The 20,539-nt window shown below is 35.1% G+C and overlaps 1 protein-coding gene across 1 annotated transcript in view; it reads left to right on the top strand.

The window, feature by feature from the left end:
- LOC128242844 (uncharacterized) overlaps positions 1–20,539 on the top strand; it is a 50,462-nt gene continuing 29,923 nt past the window's right edge. The window contains exons 1-2 of the mRNA XM_052960206.1: positions 1–57; positions 12,896–12,967. The gene's annotated coding sequence lies outside the window, so the exon portion shown is untranslated. The remainder of the gene's footprint in view (positions 58–12,895; positions 12,968–20,539) is intronic.

Raw genomic sequence — 20,539 nt, 5'->3', positions numbered from 1 at the left:
ACGGCATGCTGGGAGAAATTGCAAATGGCCGCTGACTGACTTCATGACAGGTTGCCGGTACATATTTTCTGAAATTATGAGCTACATTCTGTCCCCTGGGATTTTTTACTAACACTTACACGTCACATGCATTAATTATTACTATTGTATGAAATTTTGAACCATGACAACCTTAAAGAAGTCTTTTATCGCGTAATTTATGCAAACCGGAAATCAATGAATTGAACAAAGTGATTCATGAAAATGCAACAAATCATGGCAAACAGTATATTGAGTAATATATTGAATAGTTAAATGATCTTCATTTAATAGACTGTCAGAATACTGTTAAGCATTGTTTTCTTGTATTAGTGTATAAAAGAGACATGAAGAAAAAACTGAAAGTTAGAGGGTGGAGAAGTGGATGGGTGTGGGAAGCATTATCAATAACATACATTTATGTACATGCATATGTACCAAACATGGGTCAAGAAGGTTGAAGTTATGACATCTAATAATATATTTATTCAAAGAAACATTCATGTACATTGTTTTCCTCTTTCACAATTAAATATTAGAAGAAAAGGTACAGTGTATGTTTTAGTTAGTTAAGTTTATACTTATTTATATATATACTTTTAGCTTGATTGTGACAAGAGCTGAAAGCTTATATAATCATGCTCTAGTCTGTTCCCTAGTAGAAACCAGTACAGATTTCTATTTTGGGAGACCATGAGAGAGCTCCTCAGCAGGAAACGAACCCACAACCTCTTGACTAATGGAAAATAATGGACAACTATACCACTAGACCACTCTCACCTATTTTAACCATTAAACATGTCTACTTTAATTTCCCAGATAGAAACAACATACGCTTATTTTTTTCCGTGAAATATAGTGGAGAGGAACATGCCATATGGCAATGCTAGCAAAAAACTGGTAAAATAGCAGAAAGTGTTGCTGTTTGTTTTAAAAGTGACATGATCACTAAAGTTGGATTTCACACTTATACTGGCACCTTCAGAAAGCAGACTTTCCAAAAACCGTAGGGCCGACAGAAATGACCGGCAAATTTTGATCCAGTCTGACAATTGCTGAACAGTAATGGGTCTGAATTTAATGCACTAGTCAATTGTAACCACCCCCCTACCAGGTCCTGTGTATACCGGGGACATTGCCTTTCGGTCCAGCCAAGCCCAGGTAAAATCCCAACCCCGCAGGGGCGGATGCTGATAAAATCCCTGCGAAATGCCCCAGGGACCCTAGGTAAGGCCCATACTCGGCTATTTTTGGTGCAAAGTCAAAACCACAGCATTCACACAGCACTGCGGGCCACCAGGAAGGTAAAAACACAGCCCATTTTCCCGGCTATCCCTGAAATACTCCCGGACCTGTGGGGGGCCATGTTACAATTGACTGGTGCAGGTTTTAACATTAAGGCCCTGTAACTGGGTTTTAGCATTTATGTGTTAATAAATGGTAACACATGTTTTCATTGGTTGCTTTTGGCACAGTGCCGATAAAAATTCAATTGCTGTGCTTGTAACATTGTAAGTAACTGCCATTTGTTCACACAAGGCATCGTTACAATTTTACAATGGCAAAGAGGGGACTGAACAATCCAAGATGAAAAAATGTACCAAATAGAAGCTTGTTTTTTCTTTGTTATTGTTCCATCTGTTTTGCTCCGACAGATTTTCTTTAGGGCTGACAGGTTTTTGTGTCTTGTCAGACTGTATGTCTGACACTGTTTTTTAACTTTCGGGAAGTCTGGTTCAGGGTGCAAGTTCTACGAAATTGAAAGTCGAGCCTTGTGAAACTGTTCTAAATAGTTTTTGGGCAAAGTGTCCTACACTGTAGATCTTCAATAAAGTTAATGATGTTAACGAACAATATAGCACTATTTATTGTGAAGGGACCACTTTATAAGGTTGAGAGCAAAACTTCAATGCGTGACCCAGATTAGTTTTGTTTATCAGGGCTTGAATCTAGTAGGGGATTATTGTGTGATACCCCAGAACATTTTTTCAAACATTATCCATCCATAAATATTTTTTATTTTGTATAAAAAAATTCAGATATGACAAATTATTCATATCTACATATTGACAATGCATGTATCTAATCTGTATTATGTGACATGTTTAATTCACTTTACATAAATATATTTATATTTTATGACTACGTAAATTTCTGAAAACTTAGGCCGGAAATGTACCCTCTGATGACATTTCTAGTGCATTGCAGCCTGTATAATAAGCATATGTGACACATGAAAACAAAGCCATGTAAACAGAGGCTTGACATCAACATGTAATAATGAAGCCGTTTGATCAGTGTATCCATTGCTGCCAAAAAAATCATTTCCCTACAACTACAGGTAGACTACCGGATTGAAAGGGAGGTCGGGGGGTGGGGGGGGGGGGGGGTTACATATTTGGGAGTCTATTTTTTGGTTCCTGGGGAAGTTGGCGCATGCCCTGCCACCTAAAATCCTGGATCCGCCCACGGATGTATGTGATGTAAATGAACTTGTTCACTCATCTCCTTAACCACAATATTTGAAGAATAAGGAAGGCTATTATGACTAAGCTGTGGTACCATACTAAAGGGGGTCCATGTGTCTCGAAAGAAATTGAATTAAATAGTCCTTTTCTCTCCTTGTCTACAGTCTAACCTGAGTTTTAAACCTTTGGGAAACAGCTATCATTAAGACAAGTCTGTCAGCATAATCAAGAGGTGGCCAGCAGATGGGAGGCCAGTTTTTGTGACCATGTGTTCTAAACAGTTCTTTTGGTTTATACTTTGAAATTATACTGACACATCAGTTTTGCCAATATTTTTCCAGAAAAAATCAAAATTAAAAAAAAAAATCCATCTATAACGTCAGAGCAGTAGTTTCGGGTTATAAGGGCTTAATTTTTTATATTGTATGTTTGCAATTGAGAGTGCCAATATGCTTTATAATACAACCTTTATTTACTTTTTTTATGAAATTGCAGATATGCAAGCATTAAGTAATAGGCTAATTAATTAAGAATTTCAACTTTCCCGGGTTTTTAAAGATCCACCAACTGCCACTCATCCAATACACAATCCCTGTGTCAGATTTTGCGTTGACAATGCGTAAGCCAATGAGGTTGTATTCTAAGTTGCTACGCTCACTTCACCAATTCTTAATCATTAAGATTTTAGTTCATGTGATCTAACTATAACTTAGTAGCAGTCACCATTACACGTACTGAATGAAACCAAGGTATACAGTCAGTGTCTTAAACCATTCAGTAATGTGATTAGTTGACAAAAATTTCCGATTTAATAAGATTTCTGTATTGTTCTGTGTTACAAAGTCGCAACTTGGAAAACCAGCGTTCTAAAAATAAAAGCTGTGAAATCGATGTAGGTGTCAAGTGTCAGGAAATGATTAGCTTGTAGGGACTTTTACAAGTGTCGGTTAAAGCATTCTGGTATTGCTTCATTGGATCAAAGATAAATAGCTGCGGCTGCATTAGAGAGGTGCCATTTAATACATGTACTTTTAACAGAAGTAGGTGTCTTTTAAAAACAGGTTGTTGGACAACAAGGTTAGACTGTTTAAATTTATCTGTCTTCAACTCCTTGATACTGACTAGGGTTCGGAGAAGTTTTTAAGCTTTGACATTTGAAGTTTAATTAGGAAAATCCATGAATGGACTATGTATTATTAAAGTGGCATACTAGTCAATGTTGTCCTTTTATGGCTTTCCTGTTGGACAATACCTTACAGATATTTATGAGATCTTGTCTTTTTGGATAATGAAATATTTTGAAGATTTATGCATTATTAAGAATTAGACATTTATAAAAGTGGACAAAAGGTTTTGGCTTTAGAGAGATAATATTTTAACTTTTAATGCATTTAACAGTATATTAAGGATTGCCTTTAGCAACATTGTACTTGCAGCTAATCTTCTTTAACTTGATTTCAAGTCAGATTTTGTGTAGGCAAAGCAAAAAATGTGTTTGTTTTGGGTAACCCTACTATGTAGCCTACTAAAAGCTGCCGAACCTGTGAACAGCTGTGGGTTTTTTCCATATATATTTTGATAATTGTATATTTTACCAAATTGAGGAGTTTTGAAAGGGAATAAACCTATATTGAAGCCTTTTACGTTTTATAAAATCAAAAGAACCCAGTTGATATAGACTTCAGACAATCTTTGAAAGGCTTTATTCTATTGACTGTGGTATTACCATGGTCAAATCAAATTCATGCTTTCAAAAAAAGAACACCATGTCATTTGAACATGGCAAGTTTACCTTAAAAAAATATCTACTGAATTATTAAAACCGGCATGTCAATAATTCTAAACTATTTGCCCCCCCCCCCCCCCAACCTCCCAAAAAAAGGAAAAATTCTCTACCTGCCCTACTTTTATGGGGGTGTGGGATGTTACTGAAAGCCAACAAAAAAAATTCTATGCCTTAAGGACTATTTTGAGCAAAAAGTCAGCGTGCTTTTACTGGTATATGTGATACCGCATTGTTAATCTTATGCCATTAAATTTTGAAGGCAAAATATGTGGGTTTTATCTGTTGTTTAAGGATAATTCCCAAACCGTGTTACATGTAAGTAGAGCTCTCATATTTTAAAAGTTTTAAAATGTATTCTATAAATATTTAAATGCGTCAGTCTGAAAATGTGTGAATTTCAATGTTCCAAAAACATTCTGGCGATCAAAATTACGGAAGAAATAATTTCAGTTTATCATCAAAATGTTTCTTAATCCATTTACTGATTGTTCAAGAACTTTTAACAAAAATCCAGTCAAGTTCCCCCGTGAAATTAAGACAATCATGTGTCCAATTAAAATCTCAACAGCATGAAACAAGTCTCCATAGACTTACACGAAATGAACTTAATGTCGAAAAGGTTTCCTAAAGCATTGTCCTGCCTTTTTGCGAACCCTTGGGGTATGGTTTTCCTTAAAAAAAAATCTTGTTACCTTTCAATTATTTAAGAAAGATGCATTAGAGTATTGCGATTATTGTTGTTTATAATATCTAAGTATATTAAACATGGTGGGGACTTGACACAAATGAAGGGAAATGGATTTCTTTAAAAAGCAAAAAATGTTTTGACATTAAGAGATCGTATCAGTGAGCTAGATTTTGTTGGAAATTCAGGGCCCATATTTGCTAACCCCCTGAGTCTGAGTTTGAGATTCAGGCTCAGAAATGCAAAACTTTAATTTTGTTGTTAAAACGATGTTAAAGGATAAAATATGGTGAAAATTGCTGTTACAAGAATTATTTGTCTTTTTTACAATCAAGCACACATCTATTGTAAAAATTGGTTATAATATATATAAATGAAACATTTATGCATCAGTCAGTTGTAACCACTGCCCCCCCCCCCCCCCCCCCCCCCCCCCCCCCCCCCCCCCGTTTTTGGAGAATAGCGGGGACTTTGACTTTCGGTCCAGTCAAGCCCAGGTAAAATCCCCGCCCTGCAGGGACAAAATGCTGGTAAAATCCCCGCCCAAAGCAACCGCACCCCAGGGACCCTAGGTAAGGTGGTTACAATTGACTTGTGCATTAATATTACAGTTTTCTAAGCCTGAGTGTCAAATTTAGACTGAAAATGTTCTTGAATAAGTCCATGCAGGGCCCATCTTCACTTTTATCCCGAGTCTAAGTTTGAGACTTGGGCTCAGAAAAGTTGATTTTAAAACCTTGTAAAATATCTTCAATATAATAGTGAGTTTGACGGAGTATGATGCTTGATATAGTATTCAAACCTGTCATATGTAACATATACGTGTTACAATTTTGACCATTGTTACTCTCCAAATAGCAATTTAACATAAATTGAAGATTTAACTTTGAGTATCAAACTCGGACGTAAGACATATGTAAGTTAATATGGATCCTGATTTTGTTCTGTTTGATTAAATTTCGAAAGATTGCCAAAAATTAAACATCCTGTAATATTATGCATCTTCATTGGTGCTTAATTATGAGCCTGCTACCTTATGCATTAGGCTTGTTTATTTTACAATGATTGTGTACAAGTATTACTACATTATGTTCTTTAAATCTCTCTCAAAAGCGTGATGAAATGCAAGAATGTGGACTTGTGTTGATACCGGAACTGGATATAACCCATAGTGACCACAAACCAAACTATCATGGCTCAAGGCCAAGCATTAAAGCACAGACGACACATATATGTATTTTTATATATATATATATATATATGCGTGCGTGCCGTAAGTGTGTGTGAAAGAATCATATTACCTGAAAGTTATTAAGAATGTGATCATTGAGTTTGACAATCAAGAATTTTTCTGTCTAAAGTATAATTATAGCTAAGGCTTTCAAAAAAACTCCAAAAAAATAGGGTTGGTAGGCATAACTTTTTTCTTTCATTTTCTTCTTCTTTTTTTGATAACCAGGATTCTGTTCCAAAACGACCTATATCAGGGTATATTTCTATTAGTAATTAAATATAACATGGTCAAATTTGAACATTTTCACTTAAAAAATGCACTTTTCCAGGAAATTACGACAAAAATTCCACACTATGGCAAATCAGTCAAGGGTTGGGAGGTTCATCTGGTAAATGGAAGCAAACAATTATTTTTTTAACGCTAAAGAAGTTATAGTTAAGTGTTGTTTTTTTTTTTTACTTTACTAAACCATTAAATCAGCATATGCTAGGTGCAGCCATCTATATAATTAGCATAGTATTGGCACAAAATGTCTCTATTATGGCCAATACATGTGATTGTGCAAACCACTGACTAAATGAGCCAATTAATAAAACAGATTAATAATTTAATGGAGCTTTACTGTTTTTTCCTTTGAAAGCTTTCAGAATCTGTCTGACGATCCCATAATTTGCAGAGACGTCAGATGAAACACTAAGTTCTCATATTTTGAAGTGAATCTTTAAAGAGAAAGATCAGTACCTTTATTTGGGCATTAAACATGACTTGGTTCTGCATCGATGATCCATCTTCATAAAACGCAAACATGTGACATAGTTTTATAAAACCTGTAATTGAATAACGCCAAACACTAGCCATTGCATAATTCTTAATCAAGTTTTGGGAGCGATTCGGCTGTCATTTTGCATGAACGGATAAATCTGTAACTTGGAACTCTGACAAATAAAATTAACAGAGGGCCATCGAGTCTCTACATTTAATTGATGATATGCTTTTATGGTGATTTCTTAATGGAATTCATAGCGACAGCCTAGAATTCCTTAATTGGGTTGTACGAGGAACATGGGGAAAGATTTTGGAAAATTTTCTCAAACAAACATTTCAAAGGAAAGTGCACTGACTATGATTGATTTGAAATAATTTTTTGTGTTTAAAAGAATGCTCAAAATTAAATACAATTCTAGTGTTTGCGCTCACGTTGGCCACCAATGGGATGATAAATGATGGATTATAATTTTCTAATTGAAAAAAATTAGAGGGCTTTGCACAAAATTCCATTTCAGCATTATTTAGTTTTATTCTGTGTTTTTGTTGTTGTTATTAGCTTGACTATTTGAAGAATAAGGAGGCCTTGCTGCTTAAGTCTGCGTCGGCACTCAGTTTAAGTTTAACGGCAAGTTGGCATTTCCAACTATTATAAACTCCAATACCCTTCACACAATTACTTAAGACTATTCACAGTTGCTCAAGACCATCACACAATGCGGTTACATTACTTTATATTATTCTAAATACAAATTATGGCCCCTGATCGACTTAGGGAACTTAGGTTAAGGTTTTAGGGCACATTGTGTCATGTTTTAGGGTCAGATGGGATTTTTACAAATAACCTTCGGTTCTCTTCATTCAATTGACATAGTACTTCACACAATTATTGACAGCCACCTTACAATTAAGTTACATAACACCATTTCATACTTAATACAAATTATGGCCCCTGATTGACTTAGAAACTTAGGTTAAAGATTTAGGGCACATTGTGTCCAGTTAGAGCAAGATTGGATTTTCACTAATTTTTATATACCCTGGGTTCCATTCAGTTGGCTTGATACTTCAGACAGTTGTCAACAGCCATCACTTAATTAGGTTAAATAACACCATATTATCCTAAATACAAATTATGGCCTTCAACATAAAAAGTTTGGTTGAAGTTTTTCATAGCTAAAACTAAATATCTGATTTTTTAGCACTTTTTCACATTCCGACCTTCAAAAGACGAACTTGACCTTTGGTGATCCTTATCGGCACTTTGTTATACAAATGTACATAACTTACTTCAAACATTCAGTAAGGCATAAGCGTTAACAAAATGCTAGCAAACGTTTTGTTTTGTATCCCTGTTGCAACGCATCGCGTACACTGCAAGCTGGGAACCAAACAGTAAACATTCGCCGCAAACTGTTCACTTAATGCATGGCTGCTGTCCATCCTCACTGAAAATGAACTTCTTAAATGAACACAATTACCTTTAGGGACTGTACTAAATATATTAATGCCAAGTATGGTCAACCTTTTCATTGATGAGAACCTGGGTTCCAATGTAGATTACCATTTTAGTGTTTTTATCTGTCTCGTGAAAAATCTATGGTTAAGAAATGGCCAATAATTGCCATAATATTTCTTCATATGTAATTTCTATATCAGTCATAATTTTCAGAGAGGCCGCAAAACGCAAACCAAATTAGCAAAGATTATTCACAATGGCTGTATTTGTTTCTGCCGACTTATATCAAGTCAATTAGCCTTACACCATTCTCCGTGGCGTTAAAGTTCCCTAATGACCAAAAAGGAATTAGATTTTGATATATTTTTCATCAAAAATGCATAAAATGTATTGTTGTAATGGGGATTTGTGGAGAGACAGGACCAATATACGGCTAATGTTGTCATTGATCATCGTAATTGTTTTTGAGGTCCACTTGCATAAATAATCAGATCAGCGAAAAGGAATATAATCGGTGACATCAGTAGAAAGTCAATTTCCAAACCAACATGTGCTCAGCTTAATTCTATAATGGGCTTTATGACGCATGCAAATTTTGTCTACAAAGATAATGTATTGTCTATGCAAAGTATTAGAAACGGATTTTATGCTCTCGCAGGAATTATACCAAATTTGAGCCAAAACTTCTGAGACTTATAAATGATAACAGGAGCTTTTGAAATGATTTTGATTGGACAATGTGTGTATGCTAAATGGCTCTATATTTGGAAGAAAAAAGTCATGATATTGTCATGGCCTTTGTATTGGTGGCATCGGCATCATGCAAAACCCTGAACCTTTGCCATTAGGGCAAGATAATCAATGAAACTTTATTATTTAAGGAATGAATTGCAGGACTCCACACACTTTGACCAGCCCAAATGCGTTCATACCCAGATAATGACATTAATCCCGCAATTCATTACTTATATTTACACCAATAGTTCATTATTTTATTCAAGAATTGTTAAAAAAAAAAAAATCATTTCATTTAAAAAAATATTTTAGTTATCCTCTCTGTGGCCTTGTGGTTAAGCATCGGCCTACGGAGCGGGAGGTCATGGGTTCGATCCCTGGCCGCGTCATACCAAAAGACGTTAAAAAGTTGTAAAAGTAGCTCCCTTGCTTGGCACACAGCATTTAAAGGGTAGTGCTTGGAAAAGTGGTGTACTCAGTACCAGGAAAGTTGAACCTTGTGTATCGGTACTTAAAAAAAGCACGTAAAAGAACCAAGGGGTCTCTTTGAAAATGAGCTAGGGTATCGCACCCGGACTTCCTTGTATCCCACCTGTCTCTTCAGCGTGCTGTCCCTTCAGCAAAAACAAAGGACCCCGTTGGAAATAAGTGCTTGCACTTTCTCGGGTTATCCTTGACCGCAAGGTCTAAAGAAATACATACATACATACATTTCTTACCCATTCTGTAAATAGAACGACCCGACTGTAATGTAAACATTTTATCAAATGACGTCACAATATTGCGGGAAAAGATCAACCACTTAAAATCACTTTTAAACGTAAAATTGAAACACTTATGGCAACAATACATTCAACATATCATAAATTAACACTTCTTAAAATGTCGATTATATTTTACGGGACCTGCTGACTCAATAAAAACAAGATCAAAAAATTTCATGTATATTGTTATGCAATGAATTGTGATCCGAACATATCCGAAGATGTTGCATTCATCAGATAATAACCACAATTGCCAAAAGGTAGTTCATTGTTGAGGTGTAAATATTGCCAGATAAATTGCCTGAGATAATACAAACATGAGTAACAAGGCTTATCACTCTGATGTTAATAATTGTTGAGTTATGCCCATTATCGGCCCAAATACAGACGAGCATTGCTGCCAGGTAGCCACTTTAGGTTCTCTTGTTCATTTATGTCATATTATAGTCTTTAAAGGTACAGACATTTTTTTATTAGCTCAATCCCTCCAGATTTATGGCCCCTGGCTTAACAAAAATTCAAATTATTTACAGTGTCCACTCTCAGACTTTGGCAAATGTAGATCAATCATCACGAAACTTGGGCACTTTGTAAAATGGCAAAATAAATTGGTCAAATTTGATAGCTCGTCCGTCTTTGTCACTTCAGATTTTATGGCCCTTGAGTTTTACAAAAAATAATAAAGTATTTACAGTGTCTGCATGCTCTCTTACTTTTGCAAATGTTCAACAATAATTACCAAACATTGTCACCATGTTTTCTAAGATTTAGTGTGATAAATAGCCTGGAAGACCTTGTCACTCAAGAGTTATGGCTCTTGAATCGACCAACAAATTGTAGAATTGTTCATGTTTGCACAGTCATGCAGGTTAGCATCTTTCAGTAGAAATGCAGTACTGGAGTAAGTTCTATATATTCAAATGTAGATCTAGATGACAGTAGATCACAGTATTTGTAAAACAAAACAAAGAATTATATAACCATTCAGGTTGCTTCTTGGTACAGAATGGTCAGACTGAGATATTACTCTGACATTTGCAGTTTTCTTGCTTTTACAATCAGGAGATTGATCTAGTGATGTTGGTGTCTGCTCTTTCCAGATAAAGTGATACTTGTCTTCAATATCATTTGATTTACATATAGTGTTTATGTGATGACAATCTTTTAAGGGTTGACAAAGCCATTCTTAATTGTATTAGTTAAAGCATCCAGAGAATTAAACTTGAAAATGCTCAAGGTATTTTTATATACAGTCGAACCTCGTTGGTTTGGACAGGTTTCGACTGTACTTACTTTAAATGCAATATTGGCATTGTACAAGGCACACCAGTTCATATTTCTACCTAAGTAACAGACTGGTGACAACATGCAACCAAATTTCGTAATGACCTTGGATAAACCTTGACCATGAATTTTTGACCTATTTTTATGTTTTACTTATTTCTTCCAAAGAAACGTTTGAGTGGAGAGTTATTAATATCAACTTATACTTGTCTGCACAATCGAGCTTAAATAAATTAATATATATAGAGGATAATTGCATAATTCAATGTAAGATTGTAATCTATTTCACTAATTTAGAGTGACATATAGCCACAAGTGAAATATTTACTTTTGATGTTCATTCGGTGAAATATATTGCAATTTTTCACTAAAACAAATAAAAAAATTGTTTATTATATGCCTGATAAAAATGTAAAATGACATTAAATTGTAGTTTTTCACAAAAACGTGCCAATTTGTATGCAAACAGAAGTAATTTCAGAAATGACTTCATTGAAATTGTGGCCCAGCCCTGTGCTCCCTTGCGTTTGATTTGGAATTGAAAGCTGGCTAAAACAGTGAAATATCATTTTTACTTCACTGGTAAATCTCTATAAATCACTAGAAAACATATAATGAAAAATGAATTGTTTTGAAACATCTAACACTATCGTGATTGAAGTTGACTTTTAACTTTTCTTTTTTTTTAAAAACCTCTCCTGATTCTGTTTCCTCTAAACTTATGTGATGCTTTTATTCTCATTATGATCTACAAGCTATATGTAAACCGTATTTCCTGTTAAGGACGTGTTTTAATGAAATCTGGGAAAATTACAAGTCTGGGCCTTCAGCTCCTAAATTTGTGTAAATGTCATAAAGGTTTACATTATATTTTCTGTTGTGCAATTAGGACGGACCGAGTCCTATCAATATTAATTTCATTTGCCCGCTTCAAAGAATTATACAACGGAAGCCGAGCCTCAATTGGATTAAGCAGGAATAATTTTGTGTTTTTCACCGCTTTTCCCAGCTTTCGATGGACAGAATTTCGGTGTGAATCATGTCTTAAGACGGCAATATTCAGACTTTATCATCTTTTCATGTTAAATGAGATGTTTATAATACTTGTTGCCATCTCGATTGTCGGTATTTTGCAATTAAAATTTGTAAAAGAAAATGAAGATGACGCTAATTTGCATAAAATTTGGAAGGTTTTCCTGTCCATTTTAATATGTCAGATTTATGCATTGGTTTCGATGCATTTATTCTTTTTTTGTCGGAGTTTTTCCAATATTAAAATGCATTTTTATGCTGTGAATGGATGCATGGTTGTACAAATTGATACTAAACAATGATTAAAACAAATCTGTTTAGGATCATATTTTTAGTGGTGTTAAACATTAAGCATCCTTTTTTGAAATGATTCAAATTATGATTGACAAGTTTAAAGCAAGCACTGATCAGACAGATCTCTTGAATGTCAAAAGATGAGAAGTGGTCTAGTGGTTTAGGTGGCCACCTCCCACCAAGATGTTGTATGTTCAAACCCAACCCAAGGCAGGTTTTTCTTTGCCTCTCAGTGTACACCCATTACCGGTTTCCGCCCAGGAAACAGACTCAGGCTTGATTCAATCAGTCTTAAAATGAGTTATAATAAAAACTTACAGTATGAGAATATTTCCTTATGTGGAATTGTAATTGTGATTTTTATATTTCAGATTAACGTAAAACAAGACAAATTTCTGTCCTGAAGACTACCTGTTATTGTGAAGAGAGAAAGGTGAAAAAAGGTATACTTTATTTAGCTTTACAAATATACACAGTAGTTATTTTGGAATAATTATCCCCTGCTGAAAGGGGAAAGGGATATAGCTATGGTGTCTGTGTTCATGTGTGCTTCCGAGCAATCATGTTCAAAGCAGAACCCAACAAGACTTTGAGGTATTGATTTCAAACTTCATATAAAGATAGATCTGATTCAGGACAAGGGCAATGCAAAGGAATCATAACTCTTGCTGAAGTATGTTTTGGGTTATTGCCCTTTGTATTTTTTCATACTTTTTCTTTTGTCTGGTACATAACTGGAAACTTCTTTGAGGTATTGACTTCAACCTTTATGTACGGATATATCTCATTGAGAAAAACGGCACAGCACAGGAACCATAACTCAGGCTGCAGTATATTTTAAGTACGGTAATTGCCCTTTATTGATTTTCATAACTTATCTTTTGTCTGGAGAATAACTCTATCTTGTCCTGCAGCATAATTCAAAAAGTATTTCAGGTATTGACTTTAAATCTCATATAGATAGATCTCATTGAGGGAGAGTGCAGTTCACAGGAACCAGAACTCTGGCTGCAGTATTTTATTAGTTATTGCCCTATGTTGTTGTAAGGTAATTTTGATGCTGTTCCTAATTTAGCAGTGGATATGGCAGTCTGTGACAGCTTTTGTTATTACTGCATGAAAAAATGTAGAAGCCTGCTGACAACCATTAAAGTTTTTACATGCAAATGAGCCAAACTGGGCCAGGTATTGGCTATGTGACTGAATTGATTCATATATTGGGCAATGTCATCCTTCATAATAATATACCTACCTTAGTTTTAATGACTGTAAATCATGTAATACAAATGAAATAAACTTATTCCAACGTTGCTGTCACTCCCTTGCAATTTGTTTTAATTTTAATTACATGAACAATAACCTATATGCATTGTCCAGTATTCTATCAAACCTTGGGAATCATCACCGGTCCTGATGTCCACGACTGTTCCTGTGCTGCAAATTGAAAAAAAATGTCCGAGATGCCCAGTTTTAAACCTAGCACCTCATGACTGAGAGGGGGGCACCTTATTTACAACCAATTCAAACATTTATTAACGCTCTTTTTGTTTTTTCAAAGAAAACAATCCTGGTATTGTCGTAGCATTGGTATCTTCTTCAGCTTTGGAAAAAAATAATATTCTAAGCCACAACGAAAATGAAGATTAAGATTTTGATAGAAACTTACTTCACATGTTACCAATGGCAGTTTGTTCATGTATATAAAGGTCCATAACTCTGGCTTTAAAGAAAAGTGTTCATTTATGCCCCTTTAATTGACTGACACAGTCAACAACAGACTAACATGGCATCCGATTCCAGTGTTAGTTTTCTGTTGACATGTTTATAGAACATGAATCTCTTTCTTGTTAATTACCCTGTCAGTCTGCTGCTAATTTAATAATTGTCTTAGTTTACTTATCTCATGAGCTTGAGGTTTTCCAAGATGATTGATTATTCAGGCCTAAAATTATATAATTGACAGCATAAATATTCCTTACAGGAATTAGGTACAATGTTTGCGTGTCTTGGCTGGTCTGCCCTGCATGTAGTATTGTTTTTGTACACTGAGTTTCAGATCAGGTGGCTTTGAATAAATCTTATTAAAATAAAGAAAAATGCAATATTGGCATGTATGGCAATAGCAGTATGGTATTAATCGTTCAATTTTTGAAAAGTGGAGCGTGACGTTTACATCCCTTTTTGTAGATCAGGGGAGATCACTGCATCGAAGATTTCCATTTGTGTGTCAACTGATTAAGAACTTATTTTGAAACAGCGGAACAATATATAAAACATTTGGCTCTGAGTGGCTAGTTTGAAGCGATGGACCTCAAAGTTCTTGTATTTATCCGTGCAAAGACAGTTACAGATTAATAATTCCTTCCATTTGTTCTTGTAATCTCCCTTTGTCCTATAAATTCCCTCCATTTGTCTTTTAAATTCCCTCACTTTGTCAGATTATTAATTATCTTCCTTTTTCTTGTAAATTATCTCCCTTTGTCAGATTTTTTAATTCCCTCGCTTTGTCTGATGATTAATTATCTTCCTTTGTCTTGCAAATTATCTCCCTTTGTCAGACTTTTAGTTCCCTCCCTTATTAGTTACCTCCCTTTGTCTTATTAATTTACTTTCATGTTGGTATGATTGGTGTTATACTCTTCACTGTTTAAATCCAATTTGAGTTAGTTATAGCATACTTATATGTCTAGACAATTCTTTATGCTACCAAATTAGAGCTAGCATCTTGCTTTTTTACCAAGCTTAGTAACCATAAATTAATTTAGCAAAGGGCTAATCAACTATAAAAGTGTCAACTTTGATAGGGCTGCTTATGGCTGTGAACATTTTTAGCTGATGATGGTTCTGCTCTGAAATATCTAATGAGATTATGCCATTTCAGAATTTCAGAACAAACAGGGTGTGTACTAAAGTTTGTCCGATAGGCAAAAAGGCTTATGGAATTTCCATTTAAGCTGCTTAACTTCAGAAATGGATACCATATAGTTGTTATAGAAAATGAAACAACCTTTTTTGCAAACTCATGATGGACAGGTTTTGGTTGTCGATGTTCATAAAATCTTTGGCAAATTGGTTGTTGTTGCCGAGATGTGAGGATAATAAATGCTTGGCACCTAATAAAAACTAGTGTACAAACTGTCACTCACCCTCAGACAACTGAATTAATGCAAGAAAAACCTTTCTGGGACCAGATCAGTCAGTTTTAACGTTTTCCATGCAACTGGCTATACCAATAACTAATTGCAGGATCAGCGCAACATTGATGTTACTTTATTTAAAACTGAAAGACTTACAATAGTCTTGCACTCAGCACTCGCTGTATTGCCAAACACTGACAAACCTCCGACAGACTGAGAAAAACCTCTTCACAATTAGAGAATAGTGGCCCGCTGTGGAATGTCAGCCATAGGCTATATCTCTAGTGACTTGCTAATTTGAAAATGTCCATAAGGCAAGACCAAATCATTTAAGGGTGAGCATGTAACCAGTTTCTGGAAGTGAAAAATATATACTTAGTTTAAACTTATTTTATTTTACAACGATTATTTTAAAACAATAATGAAGAAAGTTATATAAGCTTATACAAAGTCACTCTCGTTGGCACAATGTTGTGCGAGAGTGTGATCTTGCGTTGTGGGGGAAATCTTAGAACCCGGAAAAAACTCACTTGTCCAGCTTGGTGACCACCAACCAAATTCACATGGGGCTTTGACGGGAATAGAACCAGGATTCCCTTGGTGAGTAGCAGGTGTGCTAACCATTACTTACTGCACAACCAAATAAATTTAAAAGTGAAAATATTGCAAAATGAATGGTAAATCTATATATAAGAGACATAACCACTAATTCTTAAATTATAAATAAATGATTTCCTTTGCATACAAAGTAAAGTGACAAATGTGATCCCAAGTTTTAATTAGAGGCATTTAACCTGAATAATCAATACATTTCTGTTTACTGGAGGCTTTTCTGCCATTAATTTCACATTTGCAAAGATAATCGTCTTTTTGTTTGTGAAATCCTTTCGTTTCCCTTATATGATTACAGATACGAAAATGATATTAAATGAATTATACGACAATAAAAACTCTCACCAGAAAGGCTGTGTAAAGATAATTTGCTGTTAAAAAATTTGATAGGTGATACCCGTTGACTTTAGAGGATTTAAATTTGCATAAATAAACCAATGTTTGACAGTTAAGGATTGAATGAATTAAGTCAGGGTTTGATTTAAAATGTAATTGTCATTCCAAAATATCCCATGTATCTTAAAACAGAAAGATTTTGTTGCCTTATTCTTGTAAGTAAGTGTTTCATTAAAAAAAAATCATATTCAATGGTTTTCAGTATAAATTTCGGGCCCCTGTTTCACCAAATTACCCGTACTAATTAATTGATCAATAACTTACTCAACTCATTTTACCACTTCACAGCCATAATATTTAGGCCCCAAAATTACCAAGTAATTACTTAATAACTTACTCAACTCATTTTACCACTTCACAGCCATAGTATTTAGGCCCCAAAATTACCAAGTAATTACTTAATAACTTACTCAACTCATTTTACCACTTCACAGCCATAATATTTAGGCCCCAAAATTACTAAGTAATTACTTAATAACTTACTCAACTCATTTTACCACTTCACAGCCATAATATTTAGGCCCCAAAATTACCAAGTAATTACTTAATAACTTACTCAACTCATTTTACCACTTCACAGCCATAATATTTAGGCCCCAAAATTACTAAGTAATTACTTAATAACTTACTCAACTCATTTTACCACTTCACAGCCATAATATTTAGGCCCCAAAATTACCAAGTAATTACTTAATAACTTACTCAACTCATTTTATCACTGCACTGCCATAATATTTAGGCCCCAAAATTACTGGTACTAGTAGGTGTTGGAAAAAAGTTGTTTCAATAAATGTACATGAATATTATAAATTACAGAAGACTTGCTTATTTATGCTCCCACAAAAATGGGAGAGGGGTGGTGGTTGTGGGGGGGAGGGGGTAGATAGACTTGCCCTTGTCAGTTGCGCCCTTCTAGAGGCACAGCTTTCTTAAGCATTGGCTCAACATTATTAACTTTTTTGAGAGCCGAAGCAGTCGTCCAGTTACTTTGAAAACTTACTAGACCTTATGTAACATGAACTAGACTTAGTGTAAAACACATCATACCATACAAAAAGGGGTTAAATAACATACAAAGTCATACTTCTAAGTATTATGACAATGCGGGTTGGGTGGTTAGCGTACACACTTCTCACCAAGGCTACCCAGGTTTGGTTCAGAACACAACCAGTTAGTCTATACCTGGCCTTGGACATAACTAGACCTGACTATGGGTCAACTAGTGAATGGCATTGGGTCAGGCATCGATGTCTAACCCCGTTATGCCATCTCAGAGGACATTTGAGTACTAAGTTTCCTACCAATTAAACAGACATTAGCGTAATTCATACCAGCTCATAGCTACCTTCACAAATGACCTACTTAACAAAATTATTATGAACCAAGGGAGATAATAACATGAGACATGTTTGCTTGTCGTCTACAAACATTATGGAATTTAAGAATCTTGATAGAATACCACAGAGCTATAAACTGATAAAATTATACATATCCTGCAGAAATAGCATGCACGAGGATGGGTCCTTTTTTTATGTATATTTTTGACATTGTTTATTTTTGCACTAAAACAGAATCTATTCGATTTAATTGTCTTTTCCCATAAACTGAACACCAGAACAGAACAGAACATTTGTATGACATGAGCATTACAAGCTAACAGTCATAAACAAAAATACAAACAAATATAACATAGTGGCCCGTGTGAAATATAATATGAATAAAATATATATCCTTAAATACAAAAGTTGATGAGAATGTATTTCGATTAAACAACCAGAGTGGTAATAATTCGGCAGCTTTTGATGCTTAAGCTTAAAACATTATAATAAAGTCAAAGACAAGTATTTGATTGAATACATTCCATCTTCCTGTAATTGCAGGGTGTTCAAATACCTGTATCTCTAAAACTACTGATTTAAAGATAAAACTTTAATTAGTAGGTAAATTGAGATGCTGAATCAAAGATTAATTACAATTTCTCCATTAAAATTAGTCACCGTTGTTAATGTTTTCAGGTATTTTCGGTGACATCGCTAGTATCAATTTAACCCATCAGAAAAAGTTCATGCAGCCAGAATTTAATTTCTTCTATTGTTAGCTGGCGCTTCAGCCTTTTCGAAATTACCCTTCAATTAAAAGTATTAATTTTCCTGACAAAAATTCGCCATCAGTGTATTTACGGTTGATGAACTCAAATAATTAATGTTTTCATTGGGCGTAAATTATTCAAATTATTTCGGCGAGATTTTCTTCTGTGACAGACACAGAAATCGTGAATAAAAGAATTTTATATAGTTTCTTATGCTAATTGCCAAATATGGTATTATTTCAAATGAATAATGTTCTTGATTTTATCAAATGAGTTAATAGCCTCAAATCAATCAAATTTTATCTCTTTGCTTGCTTTTTTGCACATCGACACAGCTATTTTTGTCATTTCATTATTTCAATATTAAGTCGACAGATAACATAAAAAATAATATTGAAAGAAGGAATGAAAACCTCATGGCCATTTTTTGTTACGCATTATAAGGTAGTCCAGTTTTGGAAGAAAAGTCTGAAGTGATGCCATAGCCTTCAGGTGTGGTATTCACCATGTCGCCAGGTAACCACGGCCCTCCCAGGTTCAGGGGTATACCGGGGATAGTGGAGGAAATGGGCTGTGTTTTACCTTCCAGGTGGCCCCACAGTGCCAGGTGAATGCGGTGGTTTTGTCTTCACGCCAAATTTGGGCCTGAGAATGGGCCTAACCTAGAGTCCCTGGGGTGGGGGGGCATTAGGCGTGGGGTTCACCAGCAGGGCGCAAAATGCCCAGGCTTGGCTGGACCCAAAGTCAAAGTCCCCGCTATTCCCCGGACTTGGGGGTCGTGGTTACAATTTACTGGTGCCTTATGGCTAAGGTCAGCCTGTAAAGTGTAAGTCATTCACTTGGAATTATTCCCCTTGATTAACTGCCAATGAAAAATAAATCAGGGCTTGCATCAACTTGTGAAGGTCTGTCCCGGCTTGTCTGTTTTGCATTGAAAAAATCAGACTATTATAGCCTTGGTATCGTCGGAAGAGGTGGCGTTGTTGTCGGCAGGATCGAACAGACTCTTTAACCTGGCCAGCCATAACTTTAAAAAAAACCCGAAGTATTCTATTAAAACTTGATAGAGCCATTATACACAAGTTCAGCAAGGGAACTAGGAAAAAGCATATAATTGTAGTTGATGGGTGGAACCACTTGTATTGCTCATCCATATATCATATCATATGTGTTGTTTTAACCGCTACGGGATAAGGACAAAAGTAACTGACTTTAAGGTTCTTTGTTTTATTGTGTTGTGTAAGCAATTCCTTACTCATTGTGTTGTTTTGACCGCTATGTGTAAATTGCTCCTAGAAATAAGGACCTAAGTTTCTCAGTTTGACTTTAGATTGGTAAAAGTTTCAATAATAAACAAACAATGGGCCGATTGTTCAGAACTTTGTAAAAGTAAACATCGTTGTTAACGTCATCATTGTAAACGTCATCGTTGTTAACTTTCAAATCAATATTCCTCTGTTAGTTTCACGGATACGCTTATGATCTGCAGTATTCCTAATAACAGGTGAGACAACTGTTTCAGCTGTACATGTTTTATTTAAATATATGCGCACATCATCCAATAGTTCACCTTTAAAAGTTTACAACGATGTTGTTAATCTGGTTGTTAACTTTATCAAAGCTCTGAACAATCAGCCGTATGTTTCGATTTCTCCACTGAATAACTGAACACATCTAGGGTTACAATGTTGTATCCTTTGAGAGAGTTTTGGATGCCATCTTGTAGGTGGCTGTAGCAGGAATGATTTTGAACGTTTATTTTTTTGTCGCCCTATTTGTAT

This window comes from Mya arenaria, chromosome 8 (genome assembly GCF_026914265.1).
Source record: "Mya arenaria isolate MELC-2E11 chromosome 8, ASM2691426v1".
Lineage (NCBI taxonomy): Eukaryota > Metazoa > Mollusca > Bivalvia > Myida > Myidae > Mya > Mya arenaria.
The sequence above is the reverse complement of the archived record's forward strand: the minus strand, read 5'-3'. Positions and strand labels throughout refer to the sequence as shown.